We start from the raw sequence: 13037 nt of genomic DNA, 5'->3' as shown, positions 1-13037 counted from the left end.
AGAGAGAGAGACAGAGAGAGACAGAGGGAGAGAGACAGAGAGAGACAGAGAGAGACAGAGAGAGTGACAGAGACAGAGAGAGAGTCAGAGAGAGACAGAGAGAGAGAGACAGAGAGAGAGACAGAGAGAGAGACAGAGACAGAGACAGAGAGACAGAGAGAGAGAGACAGAGACAGAGAGAGAGACAGAGACAGAGAGAGACAGAGACAGAGAGACAGAGACAGAGAGACAGAGAGACAGAGACAGAGACAGAGAGACAGAGAGAGAGAGACAGAGAGAGAGAGACAGAGACAGAGAGACACAGAGAGAGAGAGACACAGGGAGAGAGACACAGAGAGAGAGACACAGGGAGAGAGACAGAGAGAGAGAATGGGAGAAAGAGTGAGAGAGAGACAACTGATGGTCATTGATTTTGCTTATTTTCAATAAGGTATGAAATTCTTTAAATTTTCTTTCAATTTCATCAACTTGTGACTGGAATATTCGGCAATCAGATCGCTATATCTAACGTTGTGATTCACTAGAATATTACCCATATGATCAAAAATATCTGATCGATCAAGACTTCACCTAAATCTGGCTCCAACAACAATTTCATCTTATGGTGTCTTTCTCTCTGAGCTTATCCATCTCTATAAATTCAGCACACCTTAGCTACTTTGACAGACACCATAGGAGACAACCAATGGAGAGGGCAGACAGCAGCTGACCCAAGCTGACAATACAAAAGCAATGAACAGTCAAGAAGATGAAAGGCATTGGAAGTCAGTAGCATAGCAAGCAGCTAGCCACAATGAATGATCAGTGACAGCAACACAAGGACCAGCAACTAACTTTTTGACTGCTGCTACAACCACATCAACCAAAGAAAGAATAAATATTTTGTTTATCAAAAATCTCATCAGATATCAGTGTTCTTTGTAACAAGCTAGTACCAAAAACATATATTGGCTGTGTTTGATCCTTCAAGAAGAGACTAATCCCATATACTATTCACCTCCACAATATTTCTTTTGAAGTAAGCTTGAGCTTACAAGCTCTTCACAGTTCAATAGTAATAATAATAATCCTTTCTGCTATAGGTATAAAACTTGAAACTCTGGGGGAAGAAGTAAGTTGATTACATCACCCCCGACAGTGTTCAACTGGTACTTATTTCAATGACCCAAAAGGATGAAAGGCAAAGTCGACCTTGGCAGAATTTGAACTCAGAAAATAAAGACAGATGAAATGCCACTAAGCATTTTGCCCAGCATGCTAACAACTCTGCCAGCTCACCGTGTGGAGCTTTCTAAGACCAAAACATAACTAGAGTTGTCATACTAATAATCCTTTCTGTTAAAGCAGTGGTTCCCAAAGTGGGCAATATTGCCCCTCTAGGGGCAGTGAAAAGTTCCAAGGGGGCATTGAAGAAAAGTGGGGTGATAATGGGGTAGCAATTTATGTGAAAACAACAAAATAATGGGTTCATTAAATTAAGTTTTATTTGTTAAATACAGTTGTTTTAAATTTGCTTCAGAAATAGGTCTTTGTTTGTGATGGTTTAGTTTGACTGGGGGCACTAGGAATGTGGCCTGGGTGTCAAGGGGTTGACAGTCCAAAAAAGTTTGGGAATCACTGTGTTAAAGGCTGAAATTTGCGGGGAAAGGGTTAGTCAATTACATCAACTCTAGTACTCAACTGGTACTAATTTTATCAACTCCAAAAGGATGAAAAGCAAAGCTGACCTCAGCAGAATTTTAACTTCGAGCATAAAGGTAAAGGAAATGGCGTTATGCATTTTGCCTAATGTGCTAATGACTCTGCCAGTTTGCTGCCTTTGTCATTATACTAGTAATGATCACACTCACTCACCCACTACATGCCATAATTTAATTAATTTTTATTTAGTAAAATTTGAGGGGTGTCTCCTCTTGTCTATTTTTACCCAGAGTTAGTCACTTTGATAATGTGAGTTTTCATCATTAAGAGTATAATTTTAATTTTAATTTCCAAGCTCATTATATGAAGTAGGTTAGCTCTCTCATTACTATTATACAGTAGGTATCTCTTAATATTTTTACCTAGTCATTTCTTACAGCATCCTTAATTTCTATCCTGTCAATTGTGTCTTCATTGTGTCACAGACCAAAATATAGTCGTTCCCTCTACATACTCGCATATATCTAACTATAATTAACAGCAGGCAGCTTCTTAGTAGAAGCTCAACTGGTTAAAGAAAGTAGCAGCCAAATTACCCTCAAATTTACATTTTACACTCTTCAAAGAAGAGGAAAAGACTAAATAACATAGTCCTAGAGAAAAGGGGTGATCATAACTGAAATACCTTTGATCAAAGGTCTGCTCAGCCACATCTGACCTGGAGCAAATCAGCAACAACATGAGAACTATCAAATCAATGAGGATACCTTTATATGATTGTCTGACCTGTTAGAGATGGCAGCCCAATCTCTCTCCTGTGATTCCTTTTGGTCTATCTTTTGGTTTATAGGTGTTTTTGGTTATGTTAGTAGACATTCCCAGTTATAATTTAATTGAATGGTTTGTACCAGAGACGATGTTTTCCAGAATGGAATTCTTTCATCATTTAAAATCTAAGATTGTAAGTAACTAGGTCAACCTGTCCAGATATTTACAAGCCTTTCCATTCAGTTTTGGCAAAGTATTTCTCAAAACATAAAGAATGTAACATCTAGCTGTTTCTTTTAATTATCAGTTGATCACTTAAAAGTTAAAACTAGGACAGACATTACTGTCACTGTGGTGTTCAAATTTCATTCTCCATTACTTATCATTTTGCTCATTCTCCACCTTCAAAAGTGTTTTTCATATTCTACCATCACACATTCTACTGCACAATGAATATCAACTAGTTTTACCAAGATTCCTTATTATCATCTCATGAATAAGTATAATGCTGCTTATCTTGGTTATCTACGGTGAAAGTTTTGCAACCATCATCTTCAATGAAGATAATTGTTTTGACTATACCGACAATAAACACCAGACCATCAACACTACTACAATTGATAACATTAACATTTTAGAGTTTTCACAACAACTGAGAGATGTTGTGTGTAGGTCAATCTCTAATCTATGTCTTACTTGCCTTGTAACTGTCCTCAGTTAATTTATAAATGAGTTGTATCTAAAGTTTGTTGCTTCACTTCTTAAATAATTTGTGTAAAGGGTCTATTGTTGATGGCTGATAGAATTTGTGTTTGATGAGGTTAACTTTACCTGTCATTAGTTTATAGGTTTTTTTCCTTTTTTCTAAAGAAGATTGAAGGTACATGAAGTGTCTTAAGTTTAGGCTCATGTTCTCTCTAAGGTGATTCTGTAATTACAAGTTTCTTTAATGTTGCATTCCTTTAATGTTAAAATTGATTTGATGACATTTCTTCTTCCACATTTTCTACCAAATTTTTTTTGTTGTCTTTGACAACATAGTTTAGTCATAGCCCTAATAATATTTTCATATTTAATATGCAATCTTTCTTAAACTTTTAAAAGTATCTGATTTAAAGAGTATTTTAGTTGATCACTGCAAAGATTCTTATTATTATTTTCCCCCACAGAATTCATTTAAATTAACTAAACATAGATGCAGTATATATACCGTTTCTTTTTTACAGACTAAGACTTGACTGAAACTTCTTTTGAAATGATACATTAGTTATTTCTTTACATTTATAATAGCATATTCTGTAAGATACTTGAAGAAGGAGAAATATAAGAACTTCAGCAAGATACTTTGAAACTAAGGTTTTAAATCATGAAAGAATACCTCCCCAGTGTACATCATATCTAGAACTGACCACATAAATTAAGATTATGAACTTCTAGTAATATGGCCAAGTGCATCCACAGATCAAAAGACATCACACACCACAACCACATCGTAGTTATCATCATTGTATTCGTCGTCGTCATTATCATCATCATCATCATCATGTAACTGTTCCCTTTTCTATGCTTGCGTTGGTTAGATGAAATTTGTTGAAGCAGATTGTTCTATGGCCAAATGCTAATCCTCACCTGTTTCTAAGCAAGATACTGTTTCTTCATGGCCAGACATGTTTTCCAAAAGAGAATGAAGAACAGTACCTGTATGACAGTGACACTCACAATAATCACATGTTGTCAGGATAGGAAGACACCAGTTCACACACACACATACATAGGACAGGCTTCTTTCAGTTTCTGTCAACTAAATCCACTCAAAAGTTTTGGGTTGGCTCAGGGCTGTTCTATAGGATGCTTGCCCAAAGTTCAAATGGTTGAGAAGCAAGCTTCTCAGCCACTCAGCTACAGTTGTATTACCATCAGAATACAAAAAGCCAGATAGACAAATATAAGGCATACCATCTGACAAATCATTACCTTGTACGGATATATTATCAGGAGGAAAGGGGCAAAGCTGACTTCAGTGGAAATTGAACTCAGAATGAGAGTAGTCAGAAAAAATAGTACAAAGCATTCTATCCAAAGCGTTAAGAACAAAAGACCCTTTCATTCATGACTGACCATGGGATTGCACCTAGAAAGTTACCCTCCAAGGCACAAGTCTGGGCAATGTTATTTATGGCAGACCAGCAGTCGCCCATGCTTACCAGTCTCCTCTCTCCACACCACTGATATTATCCAAGAGAAAGGCAAAGGCTGATACAGCTTGGTGCCAGTGACGTCAGAACTTGTTTCTACATATCAGTGAACTGAAACAATGTGAAATAAAATGTCTTGCTCAAGAACACAACACACAGCTCAGTCAAGGAATCAAACTCACTGCCTCATAATTGTGAGGCAAACACTCTAACCACATCCCAAACTCTAACTCTCTACTAATTCACTGCTTAATTATTTCAAATGTACAAGGCTTAAATTCTGTGAAAGGTCAATCAATTACATTGACCCTACCCACACCCTCCAGTTAGTACTATATTTTAACCCTGAAAGGAAGAAAGGCAAAGTTAATCTCAAATGAATTTGAACTTAGAATGTATAACGAACTCAAATGCAGAGCATTTTTACCCACGTTCTAATGATTCTACCTGCTTGCCACTTTTCATCACTCATTTAAATAATACCAATTATTTAAACATAGTTTTGATGCTGTTAATATAAATGTGAAGGCGCATGGCTCAGTGGTTGAGTGTCAGGCTCACAATCATGAGGTAGTGAGTTTGATTCCTGGACCAGGCTGTGTATTGCATTCTTGAGCAAGACACTTTATTTCACATTGTTCCAGCTCACTCATCTGCAGAAATGAGTTGTGATGTCACTGGTGCCAAGGTGTATCAGCCTTAGCCTTTCCCTTGGATAAGCAGTAGGAATTATTGAGACACAAATTTTAGATACTCTTCTATGGAGACCAAGTTACAAAACTGTTTTTAAAAACATGACTTTATTTTCTGGAAAAATGTTATTGATTTCATTAGATTTTTCTCAATTTAGAATTCTTAAGCTGATTTTCAACTTAAACTCAGCTTACTTCCAGTTTGGATTACTCTGTTATTATATCCTATGTAGTGTGCATGTACTTTTGGCTTTTATTGTTGTCTTTCTTTACTTGACTTACTGCCACCTTCTGACCCCTCGTTCACCATTTTCCAATGAGTTGTAGTGTAACTGAGCACTGTATATAAGGCACTCATTATTATTAATATTACTATTATTTCCGTCTGCATGATGTGAGTTCAAATTCTGCCATGGTCAACTTTGCCTTTTATCTTTTCAGGGTCAATAAAATAAGTTCCAGTTGAGTACTGGGGTCGATGTAATCAACTATACCCCATTCCCCCAAGCTTCAGGCCTTGTGCTTTAAGTCGAAAAGATTGTTATTATTATTATTAAAATGGAAAACTGGCAGAATCATTAGCACATACACAAAACGTTCAGCCACTATGTTGAACTTTGAAAGACAACAATAAAGTAAAATACCAGTCAAGTGCTGGGGTTGATATAATCAACTAAATGACCACCCACTCCCACACACACACATGCCTGAAATCGTTGGGTGAGGAACAAATACAAAAATACATACACTGGATAGATATATACACGGTAGGCTTCCACATTTGTATATGGATAGATACATACATGGTAGTTTCTATCTCCTAAATTCATTCACAGGCATTGATCGGCCCAGGGCTACAGCAGAAGACACTTGCCCAAAGTGCTGAGCAGTGAAACTGAACCGAAAACTGAACCCAAAACCACACGGCTGCAAAGCAACCTTCTTAACCACATAGCCATGCATGTGTGTGTGTGTGTGTGTGTGTGTGTGTGTGTGTGTGTGTTACTGTCTCCTTGTCTTGACATCACATGATAGTTGTAAGTGGGTGTTATTGTCATGCAAGTAGTAGTATCCTCCAGAAATTCCATCTGACCCATGCAAGAATGGAAAAGTGGATGTTAAATGATGATCATGATGATGTTTGAACTGAGAAAACGCATATGGGACTCAGTTTTTGATTGCTATAGTTATTCTGTTCAGGAACTTTTAATTAATTTTACTGAAAACTTCAACTAGTTTGCCATTTCACTTATTCTCAGAAATTCTTCTGCTAATAAATACATAGTTTCGGAATAGCTAAGACAATAGACATAACCATTGTCATACAAAATATTCTAAGAGTTGGCTTGGCCTCAGTTAAATTCAGTTCATAAAATCACTATTTTTTAATCTTTTTTTATTTTGTTTCAACCATTTGACTGCAGCCATGCTGGAGCATTGCCTTGAGGAATTTTAGTCAAATGAATAGACCCTAGTACTTACTTTTTTAAGTCTGGTACATATTCTATTGGCCTCTTTTGCTGAACCACAAAATTACAGAGGGATGTAAACACACCAACACTGGTTGTCAAGTGGCGATGGAGACAAACACAAACACAAAGACAAACATACACACACATAAACATACATATAAACATAAATACACACACATACACACATTATATGGTTAAGAACTTTGCTTTGCAGCCATGTGGTTTTCAGATTCAGTCCTACAGCAAAGCACCAAAGGTAAATGTCTACTTCTATAGCCTCAGGTCAGCCAAAGCCTAGTGAATGGATTTGATAAGCAGAAACTGAAAGAAGCTCATATTAGTTGTGTGCATGCATGTGTGTGTGTGTGTGTGTGTGTTTGTGTGTGTTTGTATGTGTGTATATGTGTGTGTGTGTGTGTGCGCATGTGTGTGTGTGCATGCATGCGCATGCGAGCACATGTGTGTATGTATGTGTCTGTGGGGGGATGGGGAATCATGTCTTCTTGACTTGACATTGCCTTACTAATAGTTAAATGAGCACAACCATCGTATAAGTGATGTTGTTTATTAACAATCTGCCATTAAGCATGTCTTACCATTGATTGTGTCTTTTGTGTTCAAAGGTCCAGAGGAAATATTACTTTACCTGGAAGCAAGGAAAAACAGAAGTTAGTATAATGAGAGCAATGGCTAAAACGGTGATTGTGATGATGGTAACGCCAACGATGATAATAGCAATGTTGATGTCAACAACTTCCATTCGTATGTTATTTATTAACCCTTCTCTGAGATAGTCTTATATAAGTTAGGTGGGGTTAATGCATGACTTTTCTACCCCTCTCCAGATTGAGGTGATTGATGTGATTGCTATTCAGCTTCAGTTTCCACAGTTCAATATATGCATGAGAATATATTGGTAGAGAGATAAATAGTGATCTGATCCAAATGCTTGTAGCCAAGTGAATGGTATTAATAATGCCCAAGGAGCAGATATTGGAGTTAAACTGGGATAAAAACAAAAACAGGATCTAGCTTGCTTACCAACCACATGGTTCCGGGTTCAGTCCCACTGCGTGGCACCTTGGGCAAGTGTCTTCTACTATAGCCTCGGGCCGACCAAAGCCTTGTGAGTGGATTTGGTAGACAGAAACTGAAAGAAGCCCGTCATATATATGTATATATATATATGTGTGTGTGTGTCTGTGTTTGTCCCCTTAGCATTGCTTGACAACTGATGCTGGTGTGTTTATGTCCCCATCACTTAGTGGTTCGGCAAAATAGACTGATAGAATAAGTACTAGGCTTACAAAGAATAAGTCCCGGGGTCGATTTGCTCGACTAAAGGCGGTGCTCCAGCATGGCCGCAGTCAAATGACTGAAACAAGTAAAAGAGTAAAGAGTAAAGAGAGTATTATGAATGTTACCAAAGTTTATACATGAATTTTATCAGTGACCAGGTTACAGGTGTATAATGAAAATGTTCATGTCTCATGAAATGGACTTAAAGTGGATTTAACAGCTTTATGTGTTATTAAATGGCTGGAATGGCTCTTCCATGATGCAGTTGCTTTTATCATTCAATAAATATAAGGTTGTGAAACAAAGATTCTACTGAGTTTTGAATCAGCTGACACAAATTCTCCAGTTTAAGACCATGACCTGGCTATACTGACATAAAAAGCAAAACCAGCTAGAAAAAATTAACTGTGTTACCATATAAAGCATTAACATCTCCATGAACATGGTTCAACCAATCAGATTAGCTGGTATGTAACCAAATAAGCAAAGTAAGTTTTGTGAATTTTCCTGTCAAATTGTTCTATTGAAGGTTCTAGAAGCTTGACTAACTGTTATAAAAACTGTTATAAAAATGGGATGTTAAGCTCACAAACAGAACAACCTCAGGTGCTGTGCAGAAATCTGTTACTCAGTTATTGATAAGCTGTTCTCACTCATTCTACTTATTCTGTTTTTAATAACCATGATTGATTTTCATATAACCAAAATATTTTATGTAATAATGACTTTTAACAGTCACATTCACCTTCTCACATATGCAATTTCATTCAAATAATTATTGTAAATACGTTAATGCAAATGTAATTTAAAAAATTTGGCAACTTATATAAATATTAATCATCATCATCATCATCGTTTAACGTCCGCTTTCCATGCTAGCACGGGTTGGACGATTTGACTGAGGACTGGTGAAACTGGGTGGCAACATCAGGCTCCAGTCTAAATTTGGCAGAGTTTCTACAGCTGGATGCCCTTCCTAACGCCAACCACTCAGAGAGTGTAGTAGGTGCTTTTACGTGTCACCTGCACGAAGGCCAGTCAGGCGATACTGGCAACGGCCACGCTCGAAATGGTGTCTTTTATGTACCACCCACACAAGCCAGTCCAGGGTCAGCCAAATACTGTGTACTACCAACAATGATTTAATGACCAAGCCTGCTAACATTTTGTGATGCTTACAGTAGAATTTCTATGATGAGAATGATGTGAGTGAAATTCATTGTCTAAAAACCACCTGCAATAAGAATGGATAGAACCTCTTTTAAATTAGTTAATTGATTAATATAAACAGTTAAGAGCTTTGAGATGAATAAAAGCATTTGCATTTGAGTTTGCAATAGCTATCCTTGTTTTAGAAAGATCTTTATCAATTATTATTATTGAAGTATTTCGTATTATCGGCAGCAGCCTTATCGTTTTTGTAATAATTCATTCTTTCATTCATTATTCTTGTTTATACAGAATAAAGGCAACAGGAAACGAATTAGAGGCAATGTTAACAAAGCGTCGAATTTCACCTCTTAAATAAACAAAGCACGGCAAGGAAAATATTAAAACGCCAGTCTTTAATTTTTATTGTAAATTTATTTTGATATTTCCCGTGATATGCGATGATAAGCTGCTGAAATCCTTTCATTTACGCCTGATTTTTCACTTTCTTTTCTTCACTCTTAATTTGGTACTTGAAATAAGGGAAATAACTCTTATCGTCAGTACCTGATTATCTTTCTTGAATATAACTTGCATAAACACGAAGCGTTTACAAATTGTAAATGAGTAGTTGTTGCGGATAGAATTGACAGAATGTTTAAATCACCGATCGATGGAAAAGGGAAGGGTTCGTATCCTGTCAATGGCACAGTCCTGTACCCTTGGTCAACACACCAACTTAATTGTGGGTGGTTATTATACCAATTGATACATCTCAGTTTTTTTATTGTAAGTAACAGGAATATTGTATAATCAATGAACGATTGTTTTTGTGGAGTTAGAGTACTGATTTAAAGTATTTCTGCAGACCTGGGGGTCATAATACAGACATTCATACCACCATTCAAAATGAACAAGAAATAAATTATTGAAAGTATCCATATGTAAAAAAAATTAAAGATTTGTAATTTAATAAAATATATGAATATAAAATGTTCAAATGTATCTTGTAGAAATATTTAAGCAACTACAGAATTATAGATTATCCATTTATTTTATTTTTATCTCATAAACAATACAGACTTTTGTTTTCCGTCTGACTGTTGATACTTTTATTTGTCGCTGCTATAAATACCCTATTATCAAGCTTAATATTAAAATATTTTCATATATGCTATGGAATAAATATTTGCTATTAGACTTTAGAAAATAGCTCAGACATTTTAATGCATTATTCAGCTTCGATATAATTGAGTTTTTATTTATTTGTTTAAGAAACCGTTATTGATTTTTTTTCCTTTGGCACAATACCAATTTTTTTTTTTTTTTGTTAGATGTAAAGAATCAAATGAACAACCCACAATATATTCCTGGTACACTTATTTAATTGCATTCAAATTGATGAAAACCCAAGTGAACACAAGTAATATTTGAACTTAAACATGTCAATCAGTTATTCTCAATATCTTTTTTGATTTTGTGGTACCCAGTATACTAAGAAAAAAAGATTTTATAAAAACGGTTTGAAAGAGAAATTTGTAAAAATAAACAAAAAAACTGTTGTTTACCTGATTTGATTAAGCATATTTTGTATGTGACTAAATCATGAATTGCTCGTTTTTCAAGATGATCTAGCATTTAGAGTTGATTTTGTAAAACCTTAAAATATATTTTTTTTAAATCCGTCAGACACCTTGATACACAAGTCCACTGAGCACACTGCTTGAGAGTCACTGATGTAGATAGACAATACAAAATTTCAGTGGCCTACTGTTTCTGTCAAAATTCTTTCACAGAAACCATTACCACTTGAAAAGAAAGAAAATAGCAGAGAGGCCAATCTCACTTTTAAATGGGGCAAAATGAAACTATCCCTGAAGAGTCAGGTAGAGGTAGTGAATACCTATGTTTCAATCCTTATCTACTACCACTTGACTGTTGTGCCTTTCCCTACTTCATGGCTGACTAGACTGGAGAACTTGTTTTTCGACTTTCTGTGGAAGGTATGGGTTCTTCTGTTCAGACAGTCTATTTACTGTCAACATCCACTACGTGGAGGGCTAGGCATGCCATGGCTAATGATGCACAGATATGCACTAAGGTTGTTGTTGCTCATTGTCAGGCTCATTTTTCCACAGCTCATATCTTTGACTGAGATGCAGTCCTGGATTAAGCATATACTGAGGCAGAGTACCTGGTACCACAGCCTTCTACAAATTGAGCAATGCAGTCAGAGGAAGCCATATTATGGTGATCCATAGGGAATTAATGGCAGGCAAGAGCAACATCCTTAGGGAGATTCTGGGTGTCAACAAGAATGAACTAACTAACTTGTTCTAGAGGATTTTGGTCCATGGCCTATGGATAATTTCTAGAAATCCCTAGACTGGCAGTACTACTTGGTGAAGGGCATTAGCAGCTCAGGTGTGGTAGTGCCTTCTGCTGACTGCTTGAGATACACACAGTGACAAAACCATTTTGCATGTGCTTGTACAGTGTCCAAGCATTGCAGACTTGTAACATTATGCTATCACATATCAGACAGATTCAGCTATCAGCCAACTCCATTGAGATCATCCTGCCACCTTCCTCTGGCTAGGAAAGATAAGCAGTTTTCCTCTATCTGCTGGTTATGGCAAAAGAGATTGTATTGTAGATAAGATTGAAAGGATTGGAGACAGACACTTCCCTTTTCAGCCAAGATCTTACCAACTTTTTTTAAGCTCCTTTTGAAATTTACCCCTCAGTAAATTTGTTGAAAAGTAGGTGGATGTAGCAAGGATAACAGGAATGAGTGTGCCTACTCTAAGCTGGCACCTGTTGGATGGAGTAAATGAAGAGGAGAGGGGTGCTACCCAGTGATTCCTTTGGCAACCATAGTGATCCTGGATCTGTGGAGATCTTTGGTTACCTCTGGGTGGTATTCACCATTATTGAGGAGTTTTGTTTTAATATTAATTGTTATTGTTTACACATTATATGCACCAACACAGGTGACTTTTACATGACACCACTACCCACGAATCTTTCAGGCTTGTGGGTGCTGGTGCTATGTAAAAAGCACCCATGCCAGTACCTCATAAAAGTACCCATGCCAGTGCTGCATAAATGCCCCCAGTACACTCTGTAAAGTGTTGGCATTGGGAAGGACATCCAGCCATAGAAACCAAACAGACATGGAGTCTGAGCAGCTCTTTAGCTGGCCAGCTCCTATCGAACTGCCCAGCCCATGCCAGCATGGAAAACAGACATTAAAAGATGATGATGATGCAAATACCCACTTGTTTTGTTTTTATTTTGTCCAAAATATTTTTTGTGGTCCTTGTGGCCAATAAAGCAATTGTAACTATTATTATTATTATTATTATTATTATTATCATTATTATTATTATTATTATTATTATTATTGCCCCACTGACCTCCTTTAACCAGGCTGGTAAGGCAATTTTCCTTTGACTGGTGGCAATTGTGAAAGAGATTGGCTTTACGTTCTGAGTACAAATGCCAACAAGGTCAACTTTGCTTTTTATCCTTTTGGGGTCTGTAATTAAGTACCAGTGAAGCACAGGGATCAATGTAATTGACTATCCCCACAAGGCTATAGTAGAAAATACTTGCTCAAGGTGTCATGCAATAGGAATGAATCTGAAACAATGTGGTTCCAGGGCAAGCTTCTTAACCATACAGCCATGTCTCTAATTTACATAAAAATATTTTATTTTATTTTATTTACTGATTTTAATGTTATATCTAATTATATATCTTGTGAAATTTTTTTTTTTTTTAAAGTTAAGAAAAAAAATTGCCAGATCCTGAGTGTC

General features: G+C 36.5%; 1 long non-coding RNA gene across 1 annotated transcript; it reads left to right on the top strand.

Moving 5' to 3' along the window:
* Positions 1-9812: 9812 nt before the first annotated feature.
* On the top strand, positions 9813-12490 carry LOC128247417 (uncharacterized). Its single transcript, XR_008263799.1, has 2 exons — positions 9813-10005; positions 10551-12490. It is a non-coding gene; the product is annotated as an uncharacterized LOC128247417 (long non-coding RNA).
* Positions 12491-13037: the final 547 nt, after the last annotated feature.

This window comes from Octopus bimaculoides, chromosome 3, assembly GCF_001194135.2.
Source record: "Octopus bimaculoides isolate UCB-OBI-ISO-001 chromosome 3, ASM119413v2, whole genome shotgun sequence".
In the NCBI taxonomy this organism is placed as follows: Eukaryota; Metazoa; Mollusca; class Cephalopoda; order Octopoda; family Octopodidae; genus Octopus; species Octopus bimaculoides.
Note: the sequence above shows the minus strand (reverse complement) of the source record. Positions and strands in the feature narration are given on the sequence as shown.